Source organism: Muntiacus reevesi, chromosome 1, assembly GCF_963930625.1.
Source record: "Muntiacus reevesi chromosome 1, mMunRee1.1, whole genome shotgun sequence".
In the NCBI taxonomy this organism is placed as follows: Eukaryota; Metazoa; Chordata; class Mammalia; order Artiodactyla; family Cervidae; genus Muntiacus; species Muntiacus reevesi.
The window spans coordinates 24,007,266-24,022,927 of NC_089249.1; the positions used below are offsets into that span (position 1 = coordinate 24,007,266).

General features: G+C 43.0%; 1 non-coding gene across 1 annotated transcript; it reads left to right on the forward strand.

Annotated features, from left to right (window-relative positions):
• Positions 1-318: 318 nt before the first annotated feature.
• LOC136156731 (U6 spliceosomal RNA) lies at positions 319-425 on the forward strand. The gene has a single exon (XR_010661215.1). It is a non-coding gene; the product is annotated as a U6 spliceosomal RNA (small nuclear RNA).
• The last annotated feature ends 15,237 nt before the right edge of the window (positions 426-15,662 follow it).

Sequence of the window (15,662 nt, forward strand, 5' to 3'; positions counted from 1 at the left end):
GAGAGAGAGAGAGAGAGAGAGAGAAAGGGAAGGAAAGGAGTGGCCTTTGAGAAACCAGCCCAGATGAAAGCTCCCGCGATTGCACAACATCACCACCAGGTGGCGCGCGGGAAGGCATCAAACTCGGGCCTCGGCGGACTACAGTTCAGTCACTCAGTCCGGTCCGCCTGTTTGTGACCCCATGGACTGCAGCACGCCAGGCTTCCCTTTCCATTACCAAATCCCGGAGCTTACGCGTGTCCATCGAGTCGGACTACAGTCTTGCGTTAAAGCCACCAGCCCCTTCGGTTCCCACCAATAGTCAAACAAAGCAAGGGTGGTCTCGCTTTGGCAGCCCATACACTAAAACCGGAACCATACAGAGAAGGTTAGCATGGCCCCTGCGCAAGGATGACACGCGAATTCCTGAAGCGTTCCGTATTTTGTGCCCTTCCCCACCGTCCAGACACCGTTTGCGTCTTAGCCCCCAAGGAAACGCTTTTTTGTCAAAACCACAACGCCTGGCACTTAATTCTGAACCTGTGATTTTTCACTATAAAAAATAAAGCAAGGGTGACTGTAAACGCCGTGGAATTGTGCCGCATAGATAGGAGGGAATTGGGAGGGGCTCATAAAAGGGTTTGGGTTTCTGTTAGATGATTTAGGGACGAGTTCATCAGGGTGAGGCTTGCTCTGGACCAGGTGCCGTCAGAAAGGAGGGGCAATTTGGTGATTATCTTAATGATTTTCATCAAAGACATGACAGGAAGGGGACCAAGCTAACGCCGTCATTCAGAAAGAACCATAAAGAACCGTAGTTACCGTGTTAGCTAGGAAATGGGGGGGTGCGGGGGACCCGCGGGGCAGGAGGCGCGGGAGTTTGGTTGTTTCTGTGGTTCTAAGAGCTTCTTCGGTTTGTGCTGAAGGCATGGTTGCAGAATGGTCTCTGTCTCACCCCACAGAGGACTCTCAGGAGACAGTGCCTTTCTGAGAAAAGGGTTATGATTGGTAGTACTAAACCAGTTCCCAGCTATGGGGGCCAGGCCGGTTGCCAGCTGACAGCTGTGGAAACTTCTTTTTTTTTTTTTTTTTCTTCACATGCTTCTGCATGTCCTCCGGTTCCCCGCTGTCAGAAGGAGCATCCTAGGAAGTCATCCCCAGAGAAGCCTGTGGCATGGCAGCTAAATGGCTGGACCATGGCTTTAGACTGACCTGACTGTGCTTCTCAAGTCTACCATTCACACTGGCTGTGGGAGCTTGGATAAGTACTTAACTTCTCTGTGCCTGTTTCCTCTTTTGTGTGCCATCACTAGAGAAAGTCAATGAGCAGCAATGCAGACCCAGTGCAGTCAAAAATAAATTGGGGAAAGAAAAAGAAAAGAACTTAAAAAAGAGTGGCGTGAATGGATGGTAGATTAGAGAATACTTGACCCTGTTCTCAGAAACTGTGTGTTGTGATGTGTGTTCAGTCGTGTCTGACTCTTTGTGACTTCATGGATTGTAGCTCACCAGGCTCCTCTGTCCTTGGGATTTTTCAGGCAAGAATACAGGACTGGATTGCCATTTCCTTCTCCAGGGGATCTTCCTGACCCAGGGATAGAAACCAGGTCTCCCGCATTGCAGGCAGATGCTTTACCGTCTGAGTACCCTCTGAGCTACCAGGGAAGCCACTGAAGGTGGGCCAAAGTTCAAGGACCTAGAGGAAGGAGAGAGCTTACCCAAAGTTTGGTTAACATTAACCAAACATTAACAAAGTTACCAAACTTTGGGTAACTTTGTTAACACATTAACATTGTGTTGCCTTTATTGGTGGGGACAAGAAGTTCAGCTAATCATTTATGAGGCAAAGAAAGGAAATCATGAGGGTCTATGTCTGGCCTTGTCACAGTGAACAAGGGACATGTTGTCTACATTGGCAAGGAAAGGACAGGTCTTAGTATTAAGCAAAGGCTGCTGGGGGATTTCTTAATCCTTACCAATGTTTTCCAGGATAACAGGGTTCAGGTAAGATTCAGCATTTATTCAGGTTGCAAATTATAATACATGTTTCCTATTTCTTAAATTGCTATGTTTCACATAAAGGAAGAAATATCCTGAGAGATCATGAATCCTTACATAGAGGTACGGGTCTGTAAGGCAGAAGGACCAGGGAAGGACTGGTTTATTTGCAAAGCCCTTGGCAAATTGAAGTGTTTAGAACGTATACCTTGTGTGGCGCTTGCATTTCTTCAGGCCTACAGGTGAATCCTGGTGACTCAGTGGTGAAGAATCCACCTGCTAATACAAGGATACACTGGTTTGATCCCTGGGTCGGGAAGATCCCCTGGAGAAGGAAATGGCAACCCACTCCAGTGTTCTGCTGAGATAATCCCATGGACAGAGGAGCCTGACAGGCTACAATACATAGGGTCACACAACTGAGTGACTAAGCATGCATGCACGCACAAGTGGGTCAATAAAAACTAAAACTTGAAATGAGGCAACATCCACACATATGTTGAAACCACATTTTAGTTCAAACCCTGTTGAGGGCCCAGCTCTCTTCCAGGGCTTTAGGGAGTCTCAGTGTTAAAATCCTGCTCAGCCCACACCCCTTGCAGGGCGATTGCTATGCTGCCTACTTCCCTTTGCCTGTAAGGAGTTCAGCCTTCATGTAGACCATCTCCCTCTCATTCTGTTCTCTGCTTTCAGAGCCTTTCCATCTGCAGTGACACAGCATGAGGCTGCTCCCATATTCCACTGTGGAGCTGGGCGATCTTGTAACTCCTGCATTTTGCAATGTGTCCTGGAGGCAGCCTGGATCTGCGGTAGACCTGAGAGGCTCCCCATGCCTGCCCTCCACCTCGGGGAACGTCTTTATTACACGCTCTTGTCAGGTTCTGAGCAGTCAAGCTTTGATTTACTTTCCCTTCTGAGAGCCAAGGGAATAAGACTGTCAAGTACAAGCTGATGATCTGAACTAGTGCTGAGGATTTATGAAAATGCTCAAAATCCAAGCAGGGCGTGAGGAGAAACAGCCTGACATCCTCAGCCAGGAAGTGCGTGCAGTGGGTCTCACCACCCTCCCCACTTGACCGCCCCTTCCTCTTTCCTGAAGAGATTCCTCTCCCCCTCCTCCCCACCGTGTCAGGAGACAATGCTCTCCCCGTCTTGAAAACAAAACCAAACCCTGCCTGTTCTGAGAGAGAGGATGTGAATCAGAGGATCCGTAACTGGAAGGAACTTGACTGACTTGTCTGGTCCCCCTCCCACCTTTGGGAAACTACTTGTGGCTCCACATTTGGAAAGTTAGCTCTGCCCTTTTTCTTTACATCTAGGAAGGTTCTAACTATGAATCTTTCAAGGGGCTTCCCTGGCAGCTCAAACAGTAAAGAATCCACCTGCAATACGGGAGACCTGGGTACGATTCCTGGGTTGGGAAGATCCCCTGGAGGAGGGCATGGCAACACACTCCAATATTCTTACCTGGATAATCCCCATGGACAGAGTAGCCTGGTGGGCTAACAGTCCATAGGGTCAGGAAGAGTCAGAAACAACTGAGCTACTTAAGAACAACTGCAAGTGTCCGCACACACTCAGTCCTCTCTGGTTCCTTTCTTCCCGTGAGCTCAAAGAGTGTTGCGTGTTTAAATTCTAAATAGATGAATGGTAAGTATTAGTTTTGCTTGAAGATGAGCAGAGCTTACAGTGGGGGATTGACAGGAAGCAAGCTAGAGGCATGAGCTAAGAAAGCTGAGGAGGACCTCCTCAGTGAGTGGCCACCTATTCAGATGAAAGGCAAAGTAAAATTCCTCCCAAAGAGACACCGGAACAGTTGGAGAACAAAATCCTTCTAAGGCTTGCACCTTGACAAGCATATAGACTTTCTGAGGCACTGCAAACTATAAACTGTTTCAATCCTCTTAGGAATGCATTTGTTAGCATTTAGAGAAAAGAAAATTTTACCTTTTGACCCACATTTTAAATGCCTTTTAATAGCTAACTATCACAAATTGTAAGGCTTAATATAACCATTTTTTAAAAAGATTTATTTATTTATTTGGTTATGGTGGGTGTCTGTTGCTGTGAGAGGGTTTTCTCTAGTTGAGTTGAGTAGGGGCTACCCTGTTGCAGTGCGCAGGCTTCTCATTGTGGTGGCTTCTCTTGTGGAGCACAGGCTCGAGGCATTTGGGCTTCAATAATAGCAGCTCATGGGCTCAGTAGTTGTGGTTCTCAGGCTCTAGAGTGCTGGCTTAGTAGTTGTGGTACATAGGCTTAGTTGCTCTGCAGTATAGGGGATCTTCCTGGACCAGGGATCAAACCAGTGTCCCTTGCATCGGCACGTGGATCCTAAACTACTGGACCACCAGGGAAGCTCTTTTCAACCATTTATTTTACAAGTGGTTTTACAGGTAAGCAATTTGAGGACTCTGCAAGGCAGTCTGTCTGCCTGACTTCACGTGGGGGCAGCAAGGTCTAGTGACAGCCTTCTAGGTGGTGTCTTTGCTCATGTGTCTGATGTCTCAGTGATCCTTGGGCTTTTCTTGATGCCCACCTGGAGATTCAGACCCCAGGGCTTCTTCATGTGGCTTGAGCTTCTCATAGAATGGTGGTTTCAAGAAAGCTGCACTTTCTAAAAGTAGGAAATAGATGTTACTAAGGCCAATTAAGGGCTATATCTAAAACAGGAACAGTGTTACCACTGCCATATTCTAATGGTCAAAATAGTCACAGAGTCCATCTAGGTTCAAGCGGAGTGTCAAGTCCTTATTGCAGAAGAGCAATGGGGTTGGGAGATATTATGTGGCCATCTTTAGAACGTGCAACCTATCACAACCAATAATCTTTTTAGGAATATATCACATGGAAATTATGCCAGAGAAGTACAAAACAGAGAAGTTCATCACAGCTTTTGTAGGAAAAAACCTCCAAACAGTGGAAACAACCTACAAGTCTACCAATAGGTAAATGACTACATCAATTGTCATGCACCAACTAACAGGAATAAAAAGCCATAATAATTGAAAAGATTATGAAACAACATGAATAAACGTTACTTGTAGCTCAGTTGGTAAAGAATCTGCCGGCGGTACAGGAGACCCGGGTTCAATTCCTGAGTCAGGAAGATTCCCTGGAGAAGAAAATGGCAATCCACTCCAGTATTTTTGCCTGGAGAATTCCATGGACAGAGGAGCCTGTCAGGCTACAGTCCATGGGGTCGCAAAAGTCAGGCATGACTTAGCGACTAAACTACTACTACTATAAAAGGAGAAAATGTACAATAGAAAAGCATATGTACTATGATGATAATTATGTAAAACCCTGCACACATCTGGGTAAAGTCTGGAAGGAAATATGCAGAAATGAAAATTATTGCCTTGAGGTGGTAAGATTCTACATACCTTCCATTTTCCTCTCTATTGTTACAGCTTCATGAAAAATGAAATTGAGAAGAAAAGAAGTAAAGCTTTAATTGTCAGTGCTCAGTGCTTGGCAGGTACATGTAGAAGTCCAGGGAAGGTACAGAGAACACACGGCTCTCCCTGTAATTCATTCATTCAGATAAACTGCCAGGTCGGAGGATCCACAGACATTCTTGTGTATAATTAACCTTCTGCTTTGACTTCTCATTTTCCGAATGCTGATTGTCATGGAAGCAATAATTGTCATATTAGCCTTGCTATGTTCTTAAGGCTGTTCATGATATGAGGCTGTAAATACTTTAAAAAGCGACTATAACATAAAACATAAGGTGATATTTTAATCTTTTTCATAATAACTCCATCTACCCCACCCCTACTTCTAACCCTGTCTCCCGTGAAACACTCCCGGTGGTGAAGCCTCTATGCAGTCTCCTGAATCTGGGCTGACATTGTTGACCCTATTAACCAATAACATATGCCAGAAGTGATGCTGTGCTAGGTCCAGGCTTCAGTCTTGAAATGATAGTAGCTTCTGCTTTTTGCTCTTGGGAGCTCTGAGCTGCCATGTACGAAATCCAATTACCTTGTTGTAGAGACCACATAAAACTGGGAGGTCAGCTGACCGGGGAAGGGGGAGGCCTCACTTAATATGCCAACTGATTGCAGATACACAAGTGACCACTGGCAAGATCAATAGAAAAATTACTCAGCTGAGCCTAGCCCAAGTGAACAGTTGATTTACAACACTAAGTTTGGGGGTGGTTTGTTATGCAGCAACAGAAACACCAGATACCTGTGCCTTTTTTTGATGTACTCATTCCAAAATATTTATTGAATCTGTTGTTGCTGTTGTTCAGTAGCTAAGTCATGTCCGACTCTTTGCGACCCCATGAACTACAGCACTTCAAGCTTCCCTGTCCTTCACTATCTCCCTGAGTTTACTCAAACTCATGTCCGTTGAGTCAGTGATGCCATTCAACCATCTCATCCTCTGTCACCCCCTTCTCCTCTTGCCCTCAATCTTTCCCAGCATCTGGGTCTTTACAAATGAGTCGGCTCTTCACATCAGGTGGCCAAAGTATTGAAGCTTCAGGTTCAGCATCAGTCCTTCCAATGAATATTCAAGGTTGATTTCCTTTAAGATTGACTGGTTTGGTCTCCTTGCTGTCCAAAGACTTTCAAGAGTCTTTTCCAGCACCGCAATTCAAAAGCATCAATTCTGCAGCACTCAGCCTTCTTCATGGTCCATCTCTTACATTGGTACATAACTACTGGAAAAACCATAGCTTTGATTATATGGACCTTTGTCGGCGAAGTGGTATCTCTGCTTTTTAATACACTGTCTAGGTTGGTCATAGCTTTTCTACCAAGGAGCAAGCATCTTTTAATTTCATGGCTACAGTCACCTTCTGCAGTGATTTTGGAGCCCAAGAAAATGAAATCTGACACTGTTTCCACTTTTCCCCCCATTTATTTGCCATGAAATGATAGGACCAGATGCCATGATCTTCATTTTTTGAATGTTGAGTTTTAAGCCAGCTTTTTCACTCTTCTCTTTCACCTTCATCAAGAAACTCTTTAGTTCCTCTTCACTTTCTGCCATTAAAGTGGTATCATCTACATATCTGAGGCTGTAGATATTTCTCCCAGCAATCTTGATTCCAGCTTGTGATTCATCGAGCCCAGTATTTTGTATGATGTACTCTGCATATAAGTTAAATAAGCAGGGTGACAATATACAGACTTGACATACTCCTTTCCCAATTTAGAACTAGTCCATTGTTCCATGTCCAGTTCTAACTGTTTCTTCTTGACCTGCATATGGGTTTCTCAGGAGGCAGGTTAGTGGTCTGGTATTCCCATCTCTTTAAGAATCTTCCACAGTTTGTTTTGATCCACACAGTCAAAGGCTTGAATCTCTAACAGTGCCAGTTCTAGGAACTGGATACAGTGTTGAAAATTAACAATTAAGCAAATAGATAAACACTTCCTAAGGAAGTTGGTTTTGAGTAGAGATCTAAATGATTAGATGGAGCCAACTATACAAAGATTAGAAGGAAGCATATTGCAGAGATGGTGAAGAGATGCAGTCAAAGAGGTAGGCAGGGACTAGATCATGTTTCAGCCCTGGAAGAGTTTGGATTTTATTCTATGTGTAACAGGGAATTTATTGGCGAGTTTAACAAAATGGAGTAATACTGTCTAATGTTGTCCCTTTAAAGATGATTCTGGCAGTCATGTGGAATAAAAACTGTAGGGTCACCAGACAGGATCAGAGAAATTAGCCAAATCTTGCCATAGTCCAGGTAGTATGTAAGTCTGGTTCAGACTAGAGAAGTAGATCTCAAAGTATGGTCTTGGTAGTTTAGTGTTTCCTCATAAAACTAAATATTGAATTGCTATACGACCTAGCAGTTCTACTTCTTGGTGTATACCCAAGAAAACTGAAAACACATGTCCACACAAAAGTTTGCACACTGATGTCCATAGCAACATTATTGATAATAGCTAAAAAGTGGAAAGAACTCAAATGTCTATCAACTAATGAATAAATAAAATGTAGTATATAGCCATGTAATGGAATATTATTAAGTCATATGAGTAAATGAAGTACTGATAGATGCTACACAGGAACTTTGAAAATACTATGCTAAGTAAAAGAAGACCACTGAATTGAAAGTTCAATTCAGTTTTTATAAAGCACCCAGAACTGGCAAATCCTTAGAAAAAGAAAGTAGATCAGTGGTTATCAGGGGCTGGTATGAGAGTCAATGGGTAAAGATTGCTAAAGCAGAGATAATCGCACAACTTTGTAAACATGCTGAAAACTATTGGACCATTGGTCTTTCCTTTCCTTTTTTTTTTTTTTTTTTTGGCTTCACCACACATCTCATGTGCTCTTAGTCCTTCCACCAGGGATTCAACCCAGACCCCCAGCATTGGAACCTTGAGTCCTAACCACTGGACCATCAGAGAATCCCCTGTTGGTCTTAAAAGAGTGAAGTTCATGGTATATAAAGTATAGCTCCTTTTTTTTTAATGTTAAAAAGTGCTTTCTGCGGAGCCCTGAAGATCCCTCTGAGACATTCTTGTGGGTTTGTAAGGTCAAAAGTACTTTCACAATAGCACTAAGACATTACTTGCTTTTCTTATTCTTATTCTTTCATGAGTATACAGTAGAATTTTCCAGAGGCTATGTGACATGTGATACTGCAGCAGACTGAATGTAGAATTAGCTATGAATGAAAATGCTGCCTTTTTTTTTAAAAAAAGTCAGGCATTAAAGAGATTAACAAAAAGTAAAGCAATGCTACTATTATTACTAAATTTGGGGGGATATGTCTCCTTAAAAAGTGTATTATTTATATTAACATGATACAGACTTATTTTTTAAAGGGTAAATAAATATTTTAAATTGTTTCAACTTTGATTTCTGATGCTAGTGATAAATGTTAATACAACTCACATAAACATAACAGGTCTTTGGAGTCCATAACGGGAATTTCCAAGAGTGTGAAGGAACCCTGAGACCAAAATGTTTGAAGATTGCTGAAGTAGAATGATAGCAATGGAAACATTAAAAAGTGGTTTGAAATAAGCTCCATTACTGAGGATTTAGATGTTAGCAGTAAGAGGAAGAAAGAGTCAAGGATGGCTTCTGGTTGGAGGGCCTAAGCAAGTATGCATGGTGGGGCCATGAGCTGAAATCAGGAGAACTTCAATATGTCAGCAAATCTGGAAAACTCAGCAGTGGGCACAGGACTGGAAAAGGTCAGTTTTCATTCCAGTCACAAAGAAGGACAATGCCAAAGAATGTTCAAACTACCGTACAGTTACACTCATCTCACATGCTAGCAAGGGTATGCTCAAAATCCTTCAACTTAGGCTTCAGGAGTACATGAAAACTTCCAGATGTACAAGTTGGGTTTAGAAAAGGCAGAGGAACCAGAAACCAAATTGCCAAAATTCATGGGATCATCAAGAAAGCAAGGGAATTCCAGAAAAAATGCCTACTTCTGGTTCATTGACTACGCTAAAGCCTTTGACTGTGTGGATCACAAGAAACTCTGGAAAATTCTTAAAGAGAGGAATACCAGACCACTTATCTGTCTCCTGAAAAACCTGTATGCTGGTCAAGAAGTAACCGTTAAAACTGGACATGGAACAACAGACTGGTTCAAAATTGGGAAAGGAGTATGTCAAGGCTGTATATTGTCACCCTGCTTCTTTATAACTTATGTGCAGAGTATATCATGCCAAATGCCGGTCTGGATGAATCACAAGCTGAAATCAAGATTCCTGGGAAAAATACCCACAACCTCAGATATTCGATACCACTCTAAAGGCAGAAAGCAAAGAGGAACTAAAGAGTCTCTTGATGAGGGTAAAAGAGGAGAGTAAAAAAGTGGCTTGAAACTCAACATTTAAAAAAACCAAGATCATGGCATTTGGTGTCATCATGCGTGTGTGCTAAGTCGCTTCAGTCCTGTCTGACTCTATGCGACCCCATGGACTATAGCCCACCAGGCTGCTTTGTTCTTGGGATTCTCCAGGCAATAATACTGGAGTGGGTTGCCAAGCCCTCCTCCAGGCGATCTTCCCAACCCAGGGGTTGAACCTGCATCTCTTATGTTTCCTATGTTGACAGGCGAGTTCTGTGCCACTAGTGCCATCTGGTGCCCTAGGGTGGAAACCCTCTGGTGCCATCAGTTCAGTTTAGTTCAGTTGTTCAGTCATGTCCCACTCCATGGACTGCAGCATGCCAGGCTATCACCAACTCCTGGAGTTTACTCAAACTCATGTCCATCAAGTCGCTGATGTCATCCAACCATCTCATCCTCTGTTACCCTCTTCTCCTCCTGCCTTCAATCTTGCCCAGAATCAGAGTCTTTTCCAGTGAGACAGTTCTTCACATCAGGTGGCCAAAGTATTGGAGCGTCAGCTTTAGCATCAGCCTTTCCAGTGAACATTCAGGTCTGATTTCCTTTAGGATTAACTGGCTTGATCTCCTTGCAGTCCAAGAGACTCTCAAGAGTCTTCCACAACACCACAGTTCAAAAGCATCATTTCTTCAGTCCTCAGCTTCCTTTATAGTCCAACTCTCACACAAATACACAACTACTGGAAAAACCATAGCTTTGACTAGATGGAGCTTTTTTTGGCAAACTAATGTCTCTGCTTTTCAATATGCTATCTAGGTTGGTCATAGCTTTTCTTCCAAGGAGCAAGCATCTTTTAATTTCATGGCTACAGTCACCTTCTGCAGTGATTTTGGAGCCCAAGAAAATGAAATCTGACACTGTTTCCACTTTTTCCCCATTTATTTGCCATGAAATGATAGGACCAGATGCCATGATCTTCATTTTTTGAAAGTTGAGTTTTAAGCCAGCTTTTTTACTCTCTTTCACTTTCATCAAGAAGTTCTTTAGTTCCTCTTTGCTTTCTGCGTTAAGGATAATGTCATCTGCGTACTTGAGGTTATTGATTTTTCTCCTGACAGTCTTGATTCCAGCTTGTGTTAATCCAGCCTGGCATTTCGCAAGATGTTTGCCCATCTTTGGATGAAATGTTCCCTTGGTATCTCTAATTTTCTTGAAGAGATCTCTAGTCTTTCCCATTCTATTGTTTTCCTCTATTTCTTTGCATTGATCACTTAGGATGACTTTCTTATCTCTCCTTGCTATTCTTTGGAGTTCAGTTCAGTCGCTCAGTCGTGTCCGACTCTTTATGGCCCCATGAATTGCAGCATGCCAGGCCTCTCTGTCCATCACCAACTCCTGGACTCATGCCCATTGAGTCGGTGATGCCATCTAGCCATCTCAGTTCGTGACATTGTACAGGAGACAGGGATCAAGACCATCCCCATGGAAAAGAAATGCAAAAAGGCAAAATGGTTGTCTAAAGAGGCCTTACAAATATCTGTGAAAAGAAGAGAAGCGAAAAGCAAAGGAGAAAAGGAAAGCTATTCCCATTTGAATGCAGAGTTCCAAAGAATAACCAGGAGAGATAAGAAAGCCTTCCTCAGGGATCAATGCAAAGAAATAGAGGAAAACAACAGAATGGGAAAAACTAGAGATCTCTTCAAGAAAATTAGAGATACCAAGGGAACATTTCATGCAAAGATGAGTTCGATAAAGGACAGAAATGGTATGGACCTAACAGAAGCAGAAGATATTAAGAAGAGGTGGCAAGAATACACAGAAGAACTGTACAAAAAAGATATTCACAACCCAGATAATCACAATGGTGTGATCACTCACCTAGAGTCAGACATTCTGGAATGTGAAGTCAAGTGGGCCTTAGAAAGCATCACTATGAACAAAGCTAGTGGATGTGATGGAATTCCAGTTGAGCTATTTCAAATCCTGAAAAATGATGCTGTTAAAGTGCTGCACTCAATATACCAGCAAATTTGGAAAACTCAGCAGAGGCCACAGGACTGGAAAAGGTCAGTTTTCATTCCAATCCCTAAGAAAGCCAATCCCAAAGAACGCTCAAACTACTGCACAATTGCATTCATCTCACACACTAGTAAAGTAATGCTCAAAATTCTCCAAGCCAGGTTTCAGCAATACGTGAACCGAAAACTTCCAGATGTTCAAGCTGGTTTTAGAAAAGGCAGAGGAACCAGAGATCAAATTGCCAATATCTGTTGGATCATTGAAAAAGCAAGAGAGTTCCAGAAAAACATCTATATCTGCTTTATTGACTATGCCAAAGCCTTCGACTGTGTGGATCACAATAAACTGTGGGAAATTCTGAAAGAGATGGGAATACCAGACCACCTGACCAGCCTGTTGAGAAACCTGTATGCAGGTCAGGAAGCAACAGTTAGAACTGGACATGGAACAACAGACTGGTTCCAAATAGGAAAAGGAGTACCTCAAGGCTGTATATTGTCACCCTGCTTATTTAACTTATATGCAGGGTACATCATGAGAAACGCTGGGTTGGGAGAAGCACAAGCTGGAATCAAGATTGCTGGGAGAAATATCAATAACCTCAGATATGCAGGTGACACCACCCTTATGGCAGAGAGTGAAGAGGAACTAAAAAGCCTCTTGATTAAAGTGAAAGAGGAAAGTGAAAAAGTTGGCTTAAAGCTTAACATTCAGAAAACTAAGATCATGGCATCTGGTCCCATCACCTCATGGGAAATAGATGGAGAGACAGTGTCAGACTTTATTTTTGGGGGCTCCAAAATCACTGCGGATGGTAATTGCAGCCATGAAATTAAAAGACGCTTACTCCTTGGGAGGAAAGTTATGACCAACCTAGACAGCATATTAAAAAGCAGAGACATCACTTTGCCAACAAGGGTGCGTCTAGTCAAGGCTATGACTTTTCCAGTGGTCATGCATGGATGTGAGAGTTGGACTGTGAAGAAAGCTGAGCGCTGAAAAATTGATGTTTTTGAACTGTGGTGTTGGAGAAGACTCATGAGAGTCCGTTGGACTGCAAGGAGATCCAACCAGTCCATCCTAAAGGAGATCAGTCCTGGGTGTTCATTGGAAGGACTGATGTTGAAGCTGAAACTCCAGTACTTTGGCCACCTCATGGGAAGAGATGACTCATTGGAAAAGACCCTGATGCTGGGAGGGCTTGGGGGCAGGAGGAGAAGGGGGTGACAGAGGATGAGTTTCTTTGGTACTCTGCATTCAAATGGGATTATTCCTTTTCTCCTTTGCCTTTCACTTCTCTTCTTCTATCAGCTATTTGTGAGGCCTCCTCAGACAACCTCAGACAGCCTTTTTGCCTTTTTTTTCTTGGGGATGGTCTTGATCATCCTACATGTACAATGTCATGAACCTCGGTCTATAGGTCTTCAGGCAGTCTATCAAATCTAATCCCTTGATTCTATTTGTCACTTCCACTGCATAATCATAAGGGATTTGATTTAGGTCATACCTGAATGGTCTAGTGGTTTTCTCTACTTCCTTCAGTTTAAACCTGAATTTTGCAATAAGGTGCTCATTATCTGAGCCACAGTCAGCTCCTGGTCTTGGTTTTTCTGACTGTACAGAGCTTTTCCATCCTTAGCTGCAAAGAATATAATCAATCTGATTCCAGCATTGACCATCTGGTGATGTGCATGTGTAGTCTTCTCTTGTGTTGTTGGAAGAGAGTGTTTGCTATTACTGGTGTAGTCTCTTGACAAAACTCTGTTAGCCTTTGCCCTGTTTCATTTTGTACTCCAAGGCCAAACTTGCCTGTTATTCCAGGTATCTCTTGACTTCCTACTTTTGCCCTCCAGTTCCCTATGATGAAAAGGGCATCTCTTTTTGGTGCTAGTTCTAGAAGGTCTTGTAGGTCTTCATAGAATCATTCAGCTTCAGCTTCTTCAGCACTGGTGGTTGGCACATAGACTTGGATTACTGTGGTATTGAATGGTTTGCCTTGGAAACCAACAGAGATTATTCTGTCATTTTTGAGATTGCACCTAAGAACTGCGTTTTGGACTCTGGTTGACAGTGAGGGCTACTTCATTTCCTCTAAGGGATTCTTGCTCACAGAAGTAGATATAATGGTCATCTGAATTAAATTCACCCATTCCATTCCATTTGAGTTCACTGGTTCCTAAAACGTCGATGTTCACTCTTGACTCTTGCCATCTCCCATGTGACCACTTCCATTTTACCTTGATTCATGGATCTAACTTTCCAAGTTCCTATGCAATATTGTTCTTACAGCATCGGACTTTACTTCCATTACAAGTCACATCCACACCTGGGCATTGTTTTTGCTTTAGCTCCTCTTAATTCTTTCTAGAGTTATTTCTCCACTCTTCTCCAGTAGCATATTGGGCACCTACTGACCCGGGGAGTTCATCTTTCAGTATCATATCTTTTTATGTTTTCATACTGTTCATGGGGTTCTGAAGGCAAGAATACCGAAGTGGTTGGCCATTCACTTCTCCAGTGGACCCTGTTCTGTCAGAACTCTCCACTGTGACCCATTCATCTTGGGTGGCCCCACATGGCATGGCTCATAGTTTCATTGAGTTGGACAATGCTGTGGTCCATTTGATCAGTTTGGTTAGTTTTCTGTGATCATGGTTTTCATTCTGTCTGCCCTCTGATGAGCAAGGATGAGAGGCTTATGGAAGCTTCCTAATGGGAGAGACTGACTTTAGGGTTCACTGGTGCCTCACTTCATGGCAAATAGAAGGGGGAAAGTGGAAATGATGACATTTTATTTTCTTGGGCTCCAAAATCACTGTGAACGGTGACTCCAGCCATGAAGTTAAAAGACCCTTGCTCCTTGGAAGCAAAACTATGACGAACCTAGACAGTATATTAAAAAGCAGAGACATTACTTTGCTGACAAAAGTCTGTATAGTCAAGTGTATGATTTTTCCTGTAGTCATGTATGGATGTGAGAGTTGGAGCATAAAGAAGGCTGAACCCAAAGAACTGATGCTTTCAAACTGTGGTGCTGAAGAAGACTCTGAGGAGTCCTTTGGACTGCAAGGAGATCAAGCAGTAAATTCTAAAGGAAATCAACTAAATACTCACTGGAAGGACCGATGCTGAAGCTGAAGCTCCGATATTTTGGCTACCTCATGGGAAGTGCCAACTCACTGGAAAAGACCTTGAGTCTGGGAAAGATTGAGGGCAGGAGAAAGACTTGACAGAGGATGAGATGTTTGGATAGCATCTCAATAATGGGCATGAGTTTGAGGAAATTCCGGGAAATGGTAAAGGACAGTGAAGCCTGGAGTGCTACAATCCATGGGGTCACAAGTATTGGACATGACTTAGCAACTGAACAACAGCAACATGTGAGGAAGCAGTTTGGCAGAGAAAAATTGACTTCTACATCAGAAATTTAGATACTCAGACATTGAAGGACGACCTTATTTAATGCTCTCTCCAATCTGATGAATTAGATATTTTCTCTTCATTTTACATATGAAGACATTATAACTCAGAATTTGCCTAGAAAGCAAGAGATGAATCCTGCTCTGAACCAGGTCTGACTGAAATCCACGCTTATCTCAGTTTCCCTAAACTAAATTCACCTAAACTCCCAAATGACCTTCCCCGGTGGCACAGTGGTAAAGAATCTGCCTGCTAATGCAGGAGGTGCAAGAGAAATGGGTTTGGTCCTTGCGTCAGGAGGATCCCCTGGAGTAGGAAATGGCAGCTCATTCCAGTATTCTTCCCTGGAAAATTCCATGGACAGAGGAGGTTGGAGGGCTACAGTCCATGGGGTTGCAGAGTCAGACAAGACTGAGTGCACACACACACACACACACAGACTCCCAAATAGGAGGAAATA